At 39.3% G+C, this 20,302-nt stretch overlaps 1 protein-coding gene across 1 annotated transcript in view; it reads left to right on the forward strand.

The window, feature by feature from the left end:
- The first annotated feature begins 878 nt into the window (after positions 1–878).
- The window catches only part of LOC141514206 (uncharacterized), a 42,234-nt gene continuing 22,810 nt past the window's right edge, over positions 879–20,302 (forward strand). Inside the window, exon 1 of the mRNA XM_074224794.1 lies at positions 879–1,106. The gene's annotated coding sequence lies outside the window, so the exon portion shown is untranslated. The remainder of the gene's footprint in view (positions 1,107–20,302) is intronic.

Genomic DNA, 20,302 nt, shown 5'->3' on the forward strand with positions numbered 1-20,302 from the left:
CATAGACAGACAGCTTTTACCTTGACTTCCATATGGTGGTGTCGTTTTTATCCTCTGAGAATGGACAACAACAACAACTTTGTTTCTGCATTTTTTCCTTTGCCACCTAAATTCTACACCTGGACAAACATAGCTTTCTACTGAGAATCTGGACAAACATAGTTCTCTACTGAGGATCTAACAAATGGCTGAAATTGGTTTTGTCAAGACCTGACACAATTCTCAATGTACTAGGACTTTGATATACTTGTTTTAAAAAGAAAAAACTCAAAAGTGTTCCCTATCAATTGTATCTGTTCTTGGACCCCATTTGTCTAATCTAACCATACTTATTCAACACCATCAATTCATTCTTGATCATAAGATCTTTCTTTCTTCAGACCTTTCTTAAGAACCTACATCATTATTCCAGACTGGAACATGCAGAGGAAAGAGATATATAATAATTAAATGAATATAAATGAAAACAGCATTGGAAGATTATTGCACTCAGCTTAAAAAATCTTGGTTCCAAAGGTCAGTTGATAAAAGCTTCTCCACCATGTGTAGAGAAGTAAGAGATTCTGTCAGGTATAATTGGTGAGTAGGCTAGTTTTGCTAAACTTTTTCTTTTTAACATGAAAATAGTCTCTGGATAAGGGGAGAGAGATCCAAAAGATCAGGGTTGTAAGAAACAGGATCATTAAGAGGTAGGGGAAATAAAGAAAACAAAGCCCTAATGAAATAAATTATGTAATCACTCTATATCACTTACCGAAATTCCCTACATTTCCTTTAAGTTCTTGTGCACGGCACTTGGAGAACCTTTGCCTTTGCACACTTGCTAGATAAGGAAAGTGACTTCACCTCTGAGCTGGACTTGGGCTCTTAGCTCCTCCCTCCCTCCCTTCCCACTCCTCAGCTCAGGGACTGGAGACTGGTGGGAGGAAGGAGCTGGGGGTGGGGGTAAGGGGGATCGGCCACTGAGACTGGGGAAGGAAATCTTTTCAGTGACTTGTAGGAAGAGAGGTGAGTGGGTCTCGTCTTCCCATTCCTGCTGGAAAACCTGCACAAGGCTTACCTTCCCGAGGAAAGCGAACACTGCCTAGGAGAGCCACCCACTAAAGGTAGTCGAACTACAGCATTTTATTTTTGTTTTCCTCAAAGGGACGTCTCTCGGACCCTTATGTCTGCACCCAGGGGTGCAGCAGCTGCCCCCAATACCACCCTCTCCTCGATCACTCTTCTCTTTCTGCACCTCCTCTGGTTAGGACGGGGATTTCTCTGGGACAGAAGCTGGGGATAGCATTGGAGTCTATGTGTTGCAACGTTTTCCTGGAGGATAGAAAACCTGTTGTGGGTGACAGCGGAGCGATTTGCCACCCCACTCTCCCCGAAATGCTAAGGGAGAGTGTGGACGCTGCTTCCTAGAAGGGTTTCAGAGAAAGCATTTGCACAGCTTGCACAGGACTCGTTCTCTCTTTTCCTGGGCGTTATTAGGTCAGTCACTAAGGGCCATCCGAGCTAGAGACAGCGGGGCTTGACTGACAGACCACGGGCCGGGAGTCCGCGTGAGCGGGGTCCGGGCCGGGCTCCGGGATCGAAACTGGCCGCGTTACCCTGAGGAGAGTTTAGATCTCGGGCTGTCCGAGCTGACTTGATCTCTGTCATTTAAATGACAAAAGGTGGGGAACCCCACGTAGAGGAGGTTTGGGTCCCTAGCAACGGTGGTCAGGGATGCCGCGAGTTTGGGGGCGCGAGGTGGGATAGGAGCGGAGAAGAGGGGAGGGGAGGGGGAAAGCCAGAGGGCCAGAGGAGGAGAGCTGGGGGTGGAGCAGTCCCCGAAGGGGCGACTTCTTTGGGGCCTCTTTCCTGATCCGGCCAGGGGAAAGGAGGACAACTCGCGGTTCTTCCTCTTAAAGGTTAGGAAGATAAGGATGGGCATAGAGGGAGCTGATGGTGATGCAATGGTATCTCCCTGACTAAGACCTAAGCCAAACCTCAACAAGGCCTCGGGCAATGCCAACCTTAGGGCACAGGATGGGAGAGGAATCTGGCTTCAGATCTTTTTCTGTGTTAAGGCTTGCTGGAGCCAGGAGTGCAAGTCTGGCGGGGTGGGAGACAACCAGTCACAACTAGCACTTGGAGAGATGCAAGCTCCTACTATCCTATCAAAGCTTCTTTTCCCATTTCTCGTCTATACCTGGACTGTACAGGATACAGAGAAATAAGGATGATAAGAAAAACAGAGATTTAACGTTTTCCTAAGTATTTTTCTCACAACAGCCTCTGTAGTAGCTGAAAGGTGACAAATTGAATTGAAACATTCCAAAACCACATTAATTTTTGGCCATGTTGTACCTCCCTACACCCCTCTCTCTCTCCCCCCAAAAAAAACTTCTTGAGGATCCCAGGTCTTGGCACAATGTGTTCTGAATAAGTGTTTGTTAATTAAATTGAATCACCCCAAACACATTTTGAAAACAATGTTCCTAGAAAGTTCTAAACTAAAATTAAAAATAAAATCAAATAGGGAAATAATTTCTTATTACTTAGAAGTCTGGTATTTGAGGAAATGTAGGCTTTAATTACAACTAGTATAAAGCTATTTCAGGAAAATGGTTGAGATCTTATCATTTATATAGGACCTTTATTCCTTCCCTTATTCAAGAGACCTGAGGTTTTCTATAAGTTGTGAATTTGGGGGGGGGGGGGGTAGCAGTTAACTTGGCCCATAGTAACTTTCCCTGCATAAAGCAACTAAAACATACATAGATCCACTCTGAAAGGGAGTCCATCCATCATTTCACGCCACCTTCCTGCCATTCAAAATCAATTTACTTACTTTTTTTAAAATTTAAATTTATTTATTATTCTAACTACCTGCAAAGAGAGTTTTCCACATTTACTTTTTTTAAGATTTTGAGTTCAACATTTTCTTCCCTCCCTCCTTTCCCTCCTCCCTCCCCTTGACAGTGAGTGATCTGATATGGGTTTTATGTGTATTACCCATGAACATCAATTTATTTTCAAGTCCTATCAGTTATTTATCAAATGCCAATTCTTTTGAGTATCATTAAACACATTAAGGACTTTTCTTTTAGCAAGTCTACTGCTTTCCTTGACCTTAAGCTATGACTACTCAAACCATGACTACTCATTTTTTTGTTCATTATTGCAATATAAATATTATAATCCTTCAAGAACTTCTCTAATCCCTCTTAGATATCAATATTTCTCTCTCTTAGTTGCATTGAACACAACACCTTTTGCATTTCTTCCTGTTTTATTTCAATTCAATTAAACAGTGTTAGGTGATAAAGAGACAAAGTCAAAAAATGAAAGATGACAACATGGTGATAGAATCAATGAGACTTACTTACATTTAGGGGGAAAGGGGCAGCTAGATGGCTCAGTATCTAAAGCACTAAGTCTGAAGTAAGGAAGACTCATCGTCCTGAGTTCAAATGTGACCTCAGACATTTACTAGCTGTATGATCTTAGGCAAATCACTTAACCTGTTGGCCTCAGTTTTCTCATCTATAAAATGAGCTGGAGAAGGAAATGGCAAACCCCATTGGATATAACTGAAAAAATGACTGAATCATCATGAAGAACAAGGAAGGAAGGAAAAGCAAGAATGATTGGAAGAATGATAATACCCTTCTCAGAATTGAGAAGTTATGAGGACTGGAGAAAGATAATCAGTTCTGTTTTGGACATGTTGAATTAGAGATGCTATGGAAGATTCAGTGAGAAATAGTTAACAAGCAGTTGATGATGCAGGGTTTGAACCAAAGAGAAAATAAGGTTTGGATACGTAGACAAAAAAGTCATCTGATAGAGTTAGGTGCTCATTGAATTTTATGGGAGTTAATAATATCACCGAGAGAGTATGGAGGGGCAGCTAGGTGGTGCAGTGGATAGAGCACCGGCCTTGGAGTCAGGAGTACCTGAGTTCAAATCAGGCCTCAGACACTTAATAATTACCTAGTTGTGTGGCCTTGAGGAAACCATTTAACCCCATTGCCTTGCAAAAAACCCAAAACAAAACAACAAAATCCTTAAAAAAAACCCAAAAACCTAAAAGAGAGCATGGAATCAGAAAAGAAAAAGGCTCACGACCAAGCCCTGAGCTATATCCACATATGACAAATAGACCATAGATGATGATTTTGAAAGGATCCTGAAAATGAATGCTACAGGTAGGAGATCAATATCAAAAGAATCTGGGGAGTAGAAAGATCCAAAAGGATCAACAGTTTCAAAGTAGGGTAACTAGGTGGTACATGGACAGAGTGCTGGGCCTGGGAACAGGAAGAGCTGAGTTCTAATTTGAACTCAGATATTTATTAGCTGTTAATCCTGGACAAGTCACTTAGCACTGTTTGCCTTATTCAGAACACATTGTGCCAAGACCTGGGATCCTCAAGAAGTTTTTTTTGGGGGGGGGGGGGGGAGAGAGGGTGTAGGGAGGTACAACATGGCCAAAAATTAATGTGGTTTTGGAATGTTTCAATTCAATTTGTCACCTTTCAGCTACTACAGAGGCTGTTGTGAGGCAAACCACTCCAGTATCTCTACCAAAAAAACCCCAAAAGGGGTCACAGAGAGTGGATTGAACATGCCTGAAAAATGAGTAATCAAAGTGCCAAAAAATAAGCAGGGGCACTAGATGGTTCAATGGATAGAAAACTGACCCTGGAATCACAAGGACTTGAATTCAAATCTTACTTCTGACAATCACTAGCTGTGTGACCCTCCAAAAGTCACTTAACCCTGATTGTCTATCTCTAAGGCTATAAAGGCAACAAAGAGATAAATCAGAAAGTAGTTTGGTCAGGTGGCTGGGATGAAAGTCAGATTGCAAGGCCTGAGAAGTAAGTCTGAAGATAGTAAAGCAGAGACAATGAATCAGGCAAAGAGGTTGATTAAACGGATAAAACATTGTTCTTATAGTCAAGAAGACCTGAGTTTAAATTCTTATATCAGACACTTAACTGTCTATGTGAACCTAGGCAGGTCATTAAGACACTGGCCTTGGAATCAGGAGGATGGGTATTCAGATCCAGCCTCTGACACTAGCTGAATAACCTTGGGCAAGTTACTTAATCCTGATGACCTTGCATCTATGGATGTATCCAGTTATCCTGATTCATATCTAGCCACTGGACCCAGATGGCTCTGGAGGAGAAAGTGAGGCTGGTGACTTAGCACAACATCCCTTCACTCAAATCCAATTCACGTTCTTGCCATGGCATCATATCCCTGATATCATGATCTTCTTTGAAAATGAAGAACAGGGTGGCTAGGTGGCACAGTGGATAAAGCACTGGCCCTGGAGTCAGGAGTACCTGGATTCTAACCCTGGCTCAAATACTTAATAATTATCTAGCTGTGTGGCCTTGGGCAAGCCACTTAACCCCATTTGCCTTGAAAAATCCTAAAAAAAAAAAACGAAAAACAAAACATTATTATTAGGCAGGTCATGCAAACTTTCTCAGCTTTAGGTCCTTCATCTATAAAATGTGGATAATGAGATAACAATGTCAGAAGTATACAAACCTCTAAGTTACTATTATTATTGTTGCTGCTATTATATATGTGTGTATATATAGTTTTCTAAGGGTTTTGCTATGAAAGGTTGAAGAGGTATAGGATAATAACTTGTAGGGATATTAGGGTTAAATTAAAACTTTTTTTCCCAGAATGAATCGGGGTATGTTTGTAGGCAAGAGGATTCGGCCAATAAGTTGATGCTTGAGTAGAAACCCTGTATTTTTCTCCTAGATACACATGCTGTATATGCCCTCAGAGAGATTCTAGGTTACCCTGAGGGGGTTAGTATGTCTCTCTTCTCTACATCCATTGACTCAAGTCTCTAAGGACTCTGCTTTCTTCCACTGAAAAACTCCAGTGACTCTCTCCATCCATTCACTTGTCATAAAATCGATTTTGCAAAGAACATTGATTTCAAAGATATTGTCAAGAACAAAAATGTACAAACATATCTCCTCAATACCTCAGGGACACACTCCAAGCTCTTTTCCAAAACATTTATCCAAAAAAACTCAAGAAGTCCATGTTCAGATGTTACTTGATTGATGAATCCTTGTCTCACCTTCCACTGGCTTTGTTCCTGAAGGACATTCCTTGCTAACTCTGAGCACTGAAATTGTATTGGCTTAAAAATGCAGACTCTCCAATTCTGGATTCCTGGAGTGGTCTTTTGTCTTTAAGAATTCTTTGGGGTGGAGATTCAAATCCCTTCACTTCAAATGGAAAGAGAACAAATGAAGAGGTCAAGTACTGAGACCCATTTCTTGAGGTTGCACAGTCTCATTGAGAACTCAAGACTTCTCCCCTCCAGGATTGTTTCTAATTAGTCACAGAAATCAAAGGAATCCAATGATCAGAAAGCAACTGAAGTGAAGGTAGCTAAAAGGAACTAGATGAAGGTTGACTTAGTCTTTTGAAAATCTCCCCAGTTCTGATTTTACAGCCCATGGAAAAAAAAAAGCTATTCTTAATCATATAATTAGTAGACCAGAACTAGTAACAGAATCCACTTCCATTCCATGTCATCATGATTCTCCCAGCAGACTCCTCTGTCTTTCCATCTGAATAGATGCTAGTAAGGGCACTCCAGGCAGGTCCATTTCCATACTATACTGCCCCCATTCCACCTCTCAACTTTGCTTTCCATGGTAAAATGATAGGGGTGTATTTTAAACATGTTGTCGATATCCCTATCCCCCAGTTCTCTGGGAGGCATAAATATTGTCCTTTCATTTACTTACTGCCATATAAGACAAAAAATTAAATAGTCACTGTAGAATAACCTTATACAATCTTACAAAAATTACACTTGTCTCTAAATACAAAGTTACACAGTTTCAACAAACAAGGATTCCTCCAGAATTTACCAAAGGTTACTACAGTTCCAGACTGCCCTCCAGAATGGCTAGATCAGTTCACAACTCCATCAATCATGCTTTAATTCCCCAATCTTCCCACAACCTCTCCAACATTGATCATTTTCCTCTTTTGTCTTCTTAGTCACTGTTAGGTGTGAGATGGTACCTCATAATAGTTTTAATTTGCAATGTTTTAATCAATAATGATTAGGAGAATTTTTTCATATGAATATATAGAATTCATGTATATATATATATATATATATATATATGTTTATATATGTACAGCTTTAATTTCTTTACCCGAAAACTGCTTGTTCATATCCTTTGACCATTTTTCAACTGGGAATGACTCGTAATCTTATAAATTTGATTTAGTTCTCTATATATTTTAGACATGAATCTTTATCAGAAACACTCTTGAAAATTGTTTCCTAGCTTTCTGTTTTCTTTCTAATCTTGTCTACAATCGTTTTAATAATGCAAAACCTTTTTAGTTTGATAGTGTAAAAATCATGCATTTTGCAATTTATAATAAACCCTATTTCTTGTTTCATTAATTTTTCCCCTTTCCATAGATCAGATTAATAGAATATTTCTTGATTTCTTAATTGGTCTATGGTATTGCCCTTTATGTCTGAATTCTGCACCCACTTTGACCTTATTTAAGTATTGGGTTTGAGAAGTGGGTCTATGCCTAGTTTTTGCCTTACTATTTTCCAGTTTTCCCAGCAGTTTTTGTCAAATGGTGATTTCTTATCCCAGAAGCTAATGTCTTTGGAATTGTCAAACAGTAGATTACTATAGTCATTTGCTACTGTTCCTCTTATATCTTTTCTAATCCATTGATCCATTCCACTATTTCTTACCCAGTTCTAGGCAGTTTTGATGACTGTTGCTTTATAATATCATTTTAGATCTTGTTAGGACTAGATCACCTTCCTTTGAACTTCTTTTTTTCCCCATCAGTTCCAATGGTTATGCTCCTCTTTATCTGTACCCTTCTGTTGACTTTTGTAACAGTCACAGAGGAACACAGTACTTGTCTTCCATTGAATTTCCTTCACCAGATGTCTTGATTCATGAATATTCCCTTGTGTAGCTGGGACTGTGATTAGTCACTTGGTCAATAAACATTTGTTAACTACCTACTGTGCCAGGCAAGGTTAAAAAAAACAGTTCCTGCTCTGAAGGAACTCATAGTTTAATGGGGAAACTGTGCAAACAGTTGTTTACATATAAAGTACAATGTACAAACAAGATAGACCTAAATCTAGATGTATCTAAATATAGCTATCAATAGATATGATTAATATATTGGAATGTGTATATTTATGATGTATGTATGTGTATATGATTAATCGGAAATGATCATAGAGAGAAGGAACTAGTTTTAGGGGTGACTGGGGTAAGCTTCTTGTAGGTGAGATTTTAGCTGAGAATTGAACAGAGAAGGCAGAAGATAGTGCTAATCACCTTCCATTTGTTTCCCTTTGTATTTTACATCTGTCCTCCATGTCCATCTGTGACATGTTAGGCTAGGGAACCTAAAAGGCTCATTCCAGGACTCAAATCCCATGTCTCATTGATCATCTTTGTCCTGGACTCCCCTCCTCAGTCATTTTGTTTCTCATTCTTCTTGGCAGCCAGGGTATAATCCTGACCTATCTGTGTCAACTCAAAGTAAACATGCAAGTACAAAGGAATAGGTCTGGGATAATACACCAGATATAAGATACAGTTGCTTTAGTGAGTGACACTTAGTTAAATACAGGATGGTATTTAGACACAGGAATTCCACTGGATTTTTTTCTATTTCTTTCCTTTTTTGCCTTCCTTTTTCCCCAATTACAAGTTAAAACATTTTTTGACATTTACAAAAATTTTGACTGATATTGATAGTAGTCAGAAAACAGGATACAGCAGTCAAAGTCAAATAGAAATGAATAGGGGTTCATAATCTATATCTAAATATCCCTGCAGGTCATATATTGGTTTAGTTTTTAAAATGCAATATTATCTGTGCTTTATTGTATTTTTTACTTATTAAATTTTCCCAATTACACATTAATCTGATTCTGGCTGGATTCAGGTCAGTGTGGCTGACACTTCTGGTATATTGATCAGTTTTGAAGTAAAAGTCAATTTGCCACTGGAGGGAGTGGTACAGGGACATGATGAGTTAAGAATCCTGAATTTTAGGAATTTCAGAGCTGGAAAGGATCTCAGAGGCCATCAGTTCCAACTCACTAAGAATCCTCCCTCCACCACATACCCAACAAGTAGTCATTCGGTTTTACCTAGAAGCACATTGTGCCATTTTGTGCAGGAAAAGAATAATGGACTTGGAGTCAGACAGTTGGGGGTTGAGTCCTGGTTTGGTCACTTACTACCTATTAGACCTTGGGTGAAATACTTAGTTTTTTCCTGAACCTTAGTTTCTGCATCTGAAAAATGAGAAGAAAAATGTACTTGATAACATCTAAAAAACTCCCTTCCAAGTCCAAATAGATGATCTTGCTACATTTGAAAATTAAGATAAAGTGAGGAGATAAAGTTTTGACCAAGTTCATTTTACTGCCGAGAACAGTTGTTGTTCTAATCAACAACAAAATGGGTCTTGGACCCATCAGCAAGCCAAAACCACAAGGTAGGGCTTACTAGCCATCGTATAGTTTTGATAAGATCAAAGAACTGGAAGCATCACAAATGGAAAACAGTATGATTAGAACAAAGTCTGGAGTATAGTGACATCAAAAACAATATGACTGACTAGACATGAGCATCTGCTCATTAATTGAACAGAGAGAACAGATTTCTTGGTGCTTAACTTCATTCTCTAAGGTTTGTTAGTAATATAATAGATCTTCCTTAATTGTACATTGGTATACAAGATTATATAGAGATAACCATTTTCTTATTAAAGTGATTTCTAGGGAAACATATTTTAAACTTAACTCACAGAGGAAAACAGAACTTCTGGACTCACAGACTTCTGAACATAACTCATTGCGTACGCAGTTACAGAATATAATGAATCACAATATACAATCAAATATAAAATAAAAAGGTAATATTTTATTTTCTCATACCATAAATTTCCATGATGACATTTTTTTACCCCTCTTCTTCTTTGGAGTTTTTCATTATTTAAAAGGTCACAATCAGCATATGACTATTATCTTCTGTTGATATTACTTTTTAATTCTTTTGAAACAGTTACATTTTTGTGTTTCACCACACCATAGCCCCTCTGATGACTTCAGTTTTGCATCTCCAATTGCTAATTGTACATGTAAAATTGAATGTCTACAAAATATTAAAGTCAATATGTCCAAATCTGACTCATTACTTGTCCTACAACTAGGTAGTTCAGTTGATAAAACACTAGGTCTGGAGTCAGAAAGGCCTGAGTTCAAATCTCTCTCTCTCTCTCTCTCTCATACACACATACACACACACACACACACACACACACACACACACACACAATCTGTATCCCCTTCTCTTCCTCTTTCATTCCTTTTCATCCACTTTCTTTCTGTTCTTTCCCAAAACACAATCAGGGGACAGCAGGTTTGAATTTCAGTTCTGTCACCTGTGTGACTTTGAACAAGTCACTTTAATGCATCAGCTACCCAGTTTGTTCATGTTTAAAATGAAAGGTTGGGACTAAGCTTTTAAATCTGTGATCTTATCTCTTATCTTCTTCCATTTTATTCTTTTTCCTCCCTTTCTACATTGGTGCCTTCCAAAGACATCTGAAGCACTTCTGAGTCAGAATGCTGACAACAGAGTAGATATTGACTTTTGTGGAATTATTTCATAGGTTGAGAGAACTCCCAATAATTTAAAAAGTCATGGGTAAACTCCTTTCTGCAAATATAAATCAGGACTTTGACTGATTTGCATTTACTAGGGCCTTCCCAAGACTTTGTTGATCAGAAAATAAAGAAATTACCCAGGATCACACTGCCAGCAATATGCCTGAGGAAGGATCTAAACCCAAATCTTCCTCACAAAAGGGTTAAGTTCATTATACAGTTTCCCCAAACTGCTTCTCAATGCACTCATTAAGCCTCAATATTCTCTAAACCGTCAGGATTTTATTAATAACCTCATTTTCACTTTACCTATGGCAACCTTGGATTGCCATTATTCATGGTTATTCACAGTAGAAAAAAAAAGAAAAAACAAGGATTAATGAGCAAGTTTATATCTACAAAAAGAAAAGAAAAATGTTCATAAAAGTGTTTGTGAATTTACTCTAGAAATTGCTAAAGTATGTGTACTGAGAGAAGAGAAAAAAATGGAAAAATAGATAAGTTTGTGGGCAAATATGATTGGTGATCATTCCCTTACTCTCTCTAAAGTAAGTTTTCCCTTCCACCAGCATGAACTCCTGAGCTTCCTTCCCAGAGAGGGAGTTCTAAACTTGGACCACAGTCAGGGACTCACCCAAAAGCCCATGGTTTCCATGGGGGTCACTTTAACCATGGAATTGCAGGGCAAATTACAGATGGCTTTTCTTCTGACTCCAGGGCTGGTGCTCTATCCACTGTGCGAAGTAGACACACCCATGGCTTTTTTTGACAGTTCTTCTGCAGTCTTGTTTGATGTTGTCTCTCCCCTCCCTTCCCTGGAATTTTATGGTTTATTCTTTGGTTACTGTTGTAAGAAAAAATGCCTATTATCAAAATTAATGTTTTGTTGTAAAGAATTTTATGCAGAAATGCATATTTTCAGCAATCTCTAATGAAAGATTACAGGTTTTAGTGGTTGGGGGAACCTAACCTCCTCTTTCCTATGGATTCAATGTATCCACATTAGAAATTTTTACTTTTGTATTGTTTTCTAGGAAAGTTTTTCCCATAAAATTTTGCAAAGAAAACACAAACTTTGTGGAGACAGTCACTAAATCCAGAGGGATGTTTCCTATCCTAGAAATTTCAAACACCTCTGAAAAAATGAGCTAGAAACTCTGAAGGACAGGAGGTCTCCTGCCCCATCTTGACCAGAAGGATTACCAGCTCTTTGAATAGAGACCCAAAGGGGCAGAGAAAAGATGAGAATTCAAAATATCAAATAAAGAGTCAATAAGGGAATCAGTGATTAAATCTAAAAGCTCCCCAGCTAGTTCAGAAGGTTCAGTGCACTTAAACAAACAATACATTTTAGTCTACCAAGCTCTCCTTTGTAATCTAAAGACAACTGTTATTTGTTATCTCCTGATTCCAAATGACTGACTACTCATGTAGTGACTGACTGTTCTTAATTGCTAATAGCCAGATTGTTAATTCTTCCCTGTCTAAAGGTAGCTTTCTGGATGTGATACGGAGAGTAGCATGAGAACATTACCACAGAAATCAACATTTTTCATGCAAGGGGATATCTATGAATTCCTGTAGGCAAAAGAGTGTTTAACCAATAGAGAAGATGGAGATAAAGCTGTAGTGAAGAGATAGCTGAAAAATCCATGTTCCAAAGAAGGAGAGTGAGGAGGAGGTAGGGATGAAGAGCACAGGTGAGAAAAATTAGCAGTTACAACTGTAGGCTTAGAGTCAAGAAGACTTGAGTCCAAATACTGCCTCGGATATTTCCTAGCTGTGTTACCTTGGACAAGTAAACAGAATGCCAGGCCTTGATTCAGGACTTTGAACTCAAACCTTGTGTGACCCTCAGCAAGTCACTTAACCCACTTTGCTCAATTTCCTCATCATTAAAATGACAACTCCAGTAGCTTTGCCAAGAAAACCCCAAATAGCATTATGAAGAGTCATACCCAATTGAACAACACACCACACCTGGACAAGTCACTTAACCTTTGTCTGCTATATTTTCTTCATCTGTAAACTGGGGTAATAACCTAAAGCTATAAAAGAAAGAATCCATATCCACCAAAACATTTATGGTAGCTCTTGTTGTGGTAGCAAACAATTGGAAACTGCAGAGTTACACATCGTTTGGAAAATGACAAAACATTTGTTCATAGAGTAGTAAAAAGATTTTAAATGCCAAATAGGATTTTGAATTTGAACCTTTAGATAATAGGGAGTTGCTAGAATTTATTGAAATGGGTGACAATATGTCAGACCTATACTTTAAGAAGATCAATGTGATAACAGTGGAGGATAGAGTGGGGAGTCACTGGAAGCAAAAATTCCAACTAGCAGTCTACTGGACAAGAGGTGATGAGGACCTGGGTCATCTTAGGAGGTCTAGGTTTAAAGTCTTTTTGTAGATATTTTCAAGCAAAGATTAGAGAATCATTTGTTGGATATATTGTAGTGAAGATTGTCCATCATGGATCTCTGAGGAACCTTTCAGTTCTAAAAATCTTAAATTGTAGAATCCTAGGACTATGCAGTCTTAGAGTAGCTTTAGAGTTTCATACCAACAGTTAAGAAGCACTTTGGGGATTTCCTGCCATGCTGGCAGAGAGAAGCCAGGCACTATCCTAAGCTCTCTTGACTTTCCCTCAGAACTAATATGAATCAAACCTCTTAACAGAATTTAGATCCACAAAATTCTGAGAAGAACAAAGGAGAAGAACTGGGGGCAGAGAGCAGAGAGCCAGCACAGGGACAGCAGGGTGAGGCCCGGGGACTAACCTGAGAATAGCCATGGAAGGTTTGTTTATGTAAGTGACAGGTGGGAGAGCTCCAGCATGGTGGCTAGACATCAATCCAGACTGCTAGGCTGGTCTGGAAGACCAGGGCCACAAGCCCCCTTGTTTTCAGCAGAGTCCTCTTGTTTCTATATGAGTCCCTTCCCCCCATGCCTGTAGGGAAAAAAGTGACTCTTCTCAGATAAAACACAGTTACAGTCCCCCCCACCTCTCCCAGACTCAAATGAAGGCAGCAGATCTCCTTTATTGCTGAGTGAGGATTAAGGGAATTAATTATATAGCCTGAATCTTCAACACACATTGAGAATAATCAGATCCTACTGCCACCCGTACCCACCCCAGCCTAGGGAGTGGGCCACAATTCAAGGTCACAGACATTCTAGAAAAAGTGTCTAGCATCCCCTATTGTCTGGCCCACTTGGAGTTCCAAAATGAAAACACCAAGAAATTTGTGGCCCTAATTCCAGAATTATCAGATAAAAGAGAAAATCCTGCAAGCAGCCAGAAAGAAACAATTTAGATACCAAGGAGCCACAGTCAGGATTACACAGGACTTGGCTGCATCAACATTAAGGGCCTGAAATATGATATTCCAAAGAGCAAGTGGGCTTGGAATGCAGCCAAGAATTCACTATCCAGCAAAACTGAGCCTTCTTTTCCAGGGGAAAAGTTGGACATTTAACAAAATAGGAGACTTTTTCCTGATGAAAAGAACAGAGCTAAATAGAAAATTTGGTGTTCAAACAGAAGAAATAGAAAATTTGGTGTTCAAACAGAAGACTCAAGAGAAACAGGAAAAGGGGGGGGGGGAAAAGGGAAAAAACTGTTATCCAATAGGATGAAACTGGCTATATCCACACCTGGGAAAAGATTCTCATAACTCTTGAGAATTGTAACTCTATTAGAGAGAATATCCTTAGCCAGTAGTGATGAACAACTCATGATTTGTCTGCGACTCTGATACAATGATTTAAAAGCAATATCTCTATAAAAGGGGGACATTAAAGAGACAGGAGGATGGAGGAGATTGAATGGGGTAAATTGCATTACATGAAGAGGTAAAAAAAGACCTATTGCAATAGAGGGGAAGAGGGGAGGAGGTGAGAACTGCCTGAATCTTGCTCTCATTAGATTTGGCTCAAAGAAGGATTACCGTATACAGACTCATATACTTGTCTTACCTTTCAAGTATTTAGAGGGGAAATGGGAGGAAGAGGAACAAACAGAAGGAAGGGAAGGAAGAAGGGGCAAAATGAAAGGGGAAGGAAAGAGGAGGGGGGTTGGATATTAGGGGTGAACACACTGAAGGAGTGGTATTTAGAAACAAAATACTAGGGAATATGGATAAGGTGAAAAAAAGGGGCAAAATACACACAGAGGGAAGATAGCATGGAGGGCAATAAAGAGTTAGCAGTTATAACTTTGAATGTAAATGGGATAAACTCTCCCACAAAATGTAAGTGAATAGCAGAGTGGTTTAAAAACCAGTCCTACAATGCTGCTTACTAGAAACTTATTTGAAACAGAGAGATACATATAGAGGAAAGATAAAAGGTTGGAGCAGAATATATTATGCTTCAAATGAAATGAAAAAGGCAGGGGTAGCAATCCTTATCTCAGACAAAGCAACTGTAAAAGTAAATCTCATTAAAAGGAAATAAGGAAAGTAACTATATCTTCCTAAAAGACACCATAGACAGTTTAGGACTCTCAATACTAAATATGTATGCACCAAATGGTATAGCATCCAAATTCTTAGAGGAGAAGCTGAATGAGTTACAGAAAGTCATAGATAGCAAAACTCTACTGGTGGGAGACCTCAAACTCCCTCTCTCAAAATTAGATAAATCTAACCACAATATTAACAAAAAGGAAGTTAAGGAGATAAATAGAATGTTAGAAAACCAAGACATGATAGAACTTTGGAGAAAACTGAATGGGGATAGAAAGGAATATACCTTTTTTCTGCAGGATGTGGCACTTACAGAAAAATTGACCATGTTCTAGGGCATAAAAACCTAATAATCAATAGCAGAAAAGCAGAAATAGTGAATATATCTTTCTCAGATCATAATGCAATAAAAATCATATGCAATATTGGGCCAGAGAGATATAGAGCCAAAATTAATTGGAAACTAAATAACCTCATTTTAAAGAATGAGTAGATCAAACAACAAATTAAAGAAAAAATTAATTATTTCATCCTAGATAATGACAATAATGAAACAACATACCAAAACCTATGGGATTCACTCAAAGCAGCTGTCAGGGGATATATTATATCTTTAAATGCTTACATGTATAAATTAGAGAAAGAGGAAATCAATGAACTAATGCAACCAATAAATCAATGCAACTAAAAAAATTAGAGAAAAAACTAATTAAAAACCCCCAACTAAATACCAAATTAGAAATTCTAAAAATTAAAGGAGATATCAATAAAATTGAAAGCAAGAAAACTATTAAACTGATAAATAAAACCAAAGTTGTTTTTTTGAAAAAAAAAACAATAAAATTGATAAACTTCTGGTCAATTTGATTTAAAAAAAAGAAAGAAGAAAACCAAACTGCTAGTATCATAAATGAGAAAGGTGAACTCACTACCAATGAGGAGGAAATTAAAGTAAGAATTTGGAATTATTTTGCCCAACTCTATGCCAATAAATTTGACAATCTAAGTGAAATGGATGAATATTTACAAAAATATAAGGTGCCTAGATTAAATGAAAAACAGGGAAAGATGGAACTCTGCCTAACTCTTTCCCAAAATGGTTCTGATACCTAAACCAGAAAGAGTTAAAACAGAGAAAGAAAATTATAGACTTATATTCCTGATGAATATAGATGCAAAATTCTTAAATAAAATCTTAGCAAAACGATTATAACAAATTATCACTAGGATAAAACATTATGATCAAGTAGGATTTATCCCAGGAATGCAGGGTTGGTTCAATATTAGGAAAACTGTTGGTATAATTAATTATATCAATAACAAACCTATCAGAAACCATATGATTATATCAATAGATGCTGAAAAAGCTTTTGACAAAATACAGCACCCATTCCTACTAAAAACACTAGAGAGTGTAGGAATAAATGGACTGTTCCTTAGAATAATAAGCAGTATTTATCTGAAACCATCAACAAGCATTATATGCAATGGGGATAGGCTATAGGCATTCCCAATAAGATCAGGGGTGAAACAAGGATGCCCATTATTGGGGTGGCTAGGTGGCGCAGTGGATGGAGCACTGGCCCTGGAGTCAGGAGTACCTGAGTTCAGATCCGGCCTCAGACACCTAGTAATTACCTAGCTGTGTGGCCTTGGGCAAGCCACTTAACCCCATTGCCTTGCAAAAACTAAAAAAACAAAAACAAAAAGAAATGTTAGCTTCAGCAATAAGACAAGAAAAAGAAATTGAAGCAATTAGAATTGGAAAGAAGAGACAAAACTCTCACTTTTTGCAGATGACATGATGGTATACCTAGAGAATCCCAAAAAATCATCTAAAAAACTACTGGAAACTATTAGCAATTTAGCAAAGACACAGGATAGAAAATGAACCCTCATAAAGCCTCGACTTTTCTATATATGACTAGCAAGATACAGCAGGAAGAGCTAGAAAGAGAAATCCCATTCAAAGTAACTGCAGACAATATACAATACCTGGGAGTCTATTTGGCAAGGCAGGCTTAGAAACTTTTTCAATACAGTTACAAAACACTTCTCACACAAATAAAATCAGATTTAAATAACTGGGCAAACATTAACTGCTCATGGATAAGTCAAGCTAACATAATAAAAATGACAATTCTACCAAAATTAAACTGCTCGTTTAGTGCCCTGCCAATCAAAATTCCAAAAAAATTACTTTAATGAGTTAGGAAAAGTTGTAAGTAAATTCATATGGAGAAATAAAAAGGGGGGGCAGAGCCAAGATGGTGAGGGGGGCGGAGCCAAGATGGCGACAAGAAGGGATCCAGTCTTAGGCACACGCTCTCTGATAAAATGTGAAACTAAGGACTCTAACTAAACTTTCGAGAGACAGAACCCCCAAAGGGACCCAGTGAGGCAGCTCTCCTACTCAAGGTAACCTGGAAAAGAGCAGAAAGGCTCTGCTTCCCAGGGTCGGAGGGGTGGCCCACCCGAGCAAAAGAACTTCAGCCTCCCAGAGGCAGCCCCAGGATGCTGGGAGCCATGGGTCACAGCAGCAGCGGGGGAGTTTCCCTGAGCTGCACCCCGGGGAGCACCGGGCACAAAGTGAGGGAACAGTGGGGACCTCTGCCAGAGCCAGCATGTGGAGCCCAGCCCTCAGGGCACACAGCAAGCAGGTTGGTTTCTCCTCAGCCCTGATCAGGAAATAGAAGCAGGCAGAGCCCATAAGCAGGAGCCTCCAGGGCATGAGCCCATGGAGCTGAGGGAGGGGAGTGAAGAGAGACTGCAGAGCTCTGTCCTCTGCCCCTGGAACAGGACTCTGGGGCTCTGAAAACATTCAGATACTGATCGCAGTCTAGGCCCCCACACAGAACAGCAGGCCCCCCCCCCACCTCAGCCCTGTGGCAGAGGGGGGCGCTTATGGTCATTCACAGACCAGGAGGGAGGACAGAGCCTCACACACTGAGACCCTTGTGGGAGTGTCCCAAAAGCTCAGGAAGCACCCCAAAACCAGGCTCAGGCTGGGAAAATGAGCGAGCAGAGAAATAAGAGGACGACCATTGAGAAATATTTTGCAAATGAGCCCAAGAAGGATCAAAATACTCAGTCTGAAGATGAGGAAGCACAAGCTCCTGCATCTAAAGACTCAAAGAAAAACAGAAATTGGGTTCAGGCTATGACAGAGCTCAAAAAAGACTTTGAAAATCAAATGAGGGAGTTGGAAGAAAAACTGGGAAAAGAAAGGAGAGAGATGCAGGAAAAAACATGAAAATGAAGTCAGCAGCTTAGTCAAGGAAATCCAAATAAATGTTGAAGAAAATAGCATGCTAAAAACCAGCTTAGGTCAAATGGATAAAACAGTTCAAAAAGTTATTGAGGAGAAGAATGCTTTAAAAAGTAAAATTGGCCAGATGGAAAAAGAGATAAGAAAACTGTCTGAGGAGAACAAATCCTTCAGACAAAGAATTCAGGGAGATTGATGAATTTACCAGAAATCAGGAATCAATACTTCAAAACCAAAAAAATGAAAAATTAGAAGAAAATGTGAAATATCTCATTGAAAAAACAACTGATATGGAAAACAGACTTAAGAAAAATAATTTAAAAATTATTGGAATACCTGAAAGTCATGATCAGGAAAAGAGCCTTGACATCATTTTCAAAGAATTACTACAGGAAAATTGCCCTGATATTCTAGAAGCAGAGGGCAAAATAGAAATGGGGAGAATCCACGGATCCCCCCAAGAAAGAGATCCCAAAAAACCAACCCCTAGGAATATTATAGCCAAGTTCCAGACCTCCCAAGTCAAAGAGAAAATATTATAAGCAGCCAGAAGGACACAACTCAAATATTGTGGAGCTGCAGTCAGGATCACACAGGACTTAGCAGCAACTACATTGGAAGCTCATAGGGCTTGGAATATAATATACAGGAAGGCAAAAGAGCTTAGAATGCAGCCAAGAATCAACTACCCAGCAAGGCTGAATGTCCTCTTCCAGGGAAAAAGATGGCCTTTCAATGAACCAGGGCAATTTCAAATGTTCCTTTTGGAATGGCCAGAGCTGAACAGAAGGTTTGATCTTCAGATACAGGATTCAGGTGAAGCACAGAGATTGGAGGAGAGGGGGGAAATATGAGGGACTTAATGATGATGAACTGCATGTATTCCTGCATAGAAAAATGACACTGCTAATACTCATATGAACCTTCTCAATTAACAGAGCAGGTAGAAGGAGTTTTTATAGATGAAGCACAGGAGAAAGCTGAATTCGAAGATAAAATATGGTGTAAAAATGGAGTCAACAGAAAAAAAGGGAAATGTAATGGGAGAAAGAAAAAGGAGAGGGGGAATAGGCCAAGATATTTCATATAATAAGATTTTTTTATTACAATGAGTTATTGCAATGATGTGGAAGGGGGGAGTCAAGGGGGTATGAGGGAACCTTTGCCCTCATCAGAGGTGGCTAGGAGAGGAAACAGCATATATACTCCATGGGGTATAGGCATCTGGAGTAAGAAGGAGGGGAGCAGGGGGAAGGGGTGGGGATGTGAATAAAGGAGGAGAGGATGGATTATGGGGGAGAGCGGGCAGATATAACACATTTTCTTTTTTACTTCTTGTAAGGGGCTGGGATTGGAAGGACTGTCCAGGACCATGGGGCCAGGTGGATTCTGGGCCTAAGGGGTGGTATGGGGGTCTCTGGGCTTCTTGGCCCCAGGACCAGGGATCTGTCTGCTGTGCCACTCAGCGACCCTACAGCAGAGTCAGAGTGAAAGGAGAGAGAAAATATAGTACATGGTAGTGGAGAAATACGAAAGATGGGAGTTGCGATCAGCAATGGCAACGTTGGAAAAATATGGAAGCAACTTTTGCGATGGACTTACCATAAAGAATGCTATCCACCCATGACAGAGGTATTGGTGTTGGGACAAAGACTGAAGCACATTTTTTATCATTATTATTATTTGGGGGAGGGTACAGGGCAAGTGGGGCTGGGTGGCCTGCCTGGGGCCACATAGCAGGGTGATCTTTGGGTGTCTGAGGCCAGATTTGGACCTGGGTGCTCCTGACTCAGGGGCCAATGCTCTGTCTGCCACCCAGCCACCCCTACTATTATTGC

Source organism: Macrotis lagotis, chromosome 2 (genome assembly GCF_037893015.1).
Source record: "Macrotis lagotis isolate mMagLag1 chromosome 2, bilby.v1.9.chrom.fasta, whole genome shotgun sequence".
In the NCBI taxonomy this organism is placed as follows: domain Eukaryota; kingdom Metazoa; phylum Chordata; class Mammalia; order Peramelemorphia; family Peramelidae; genus Macrotis; species Macrotis lagotis.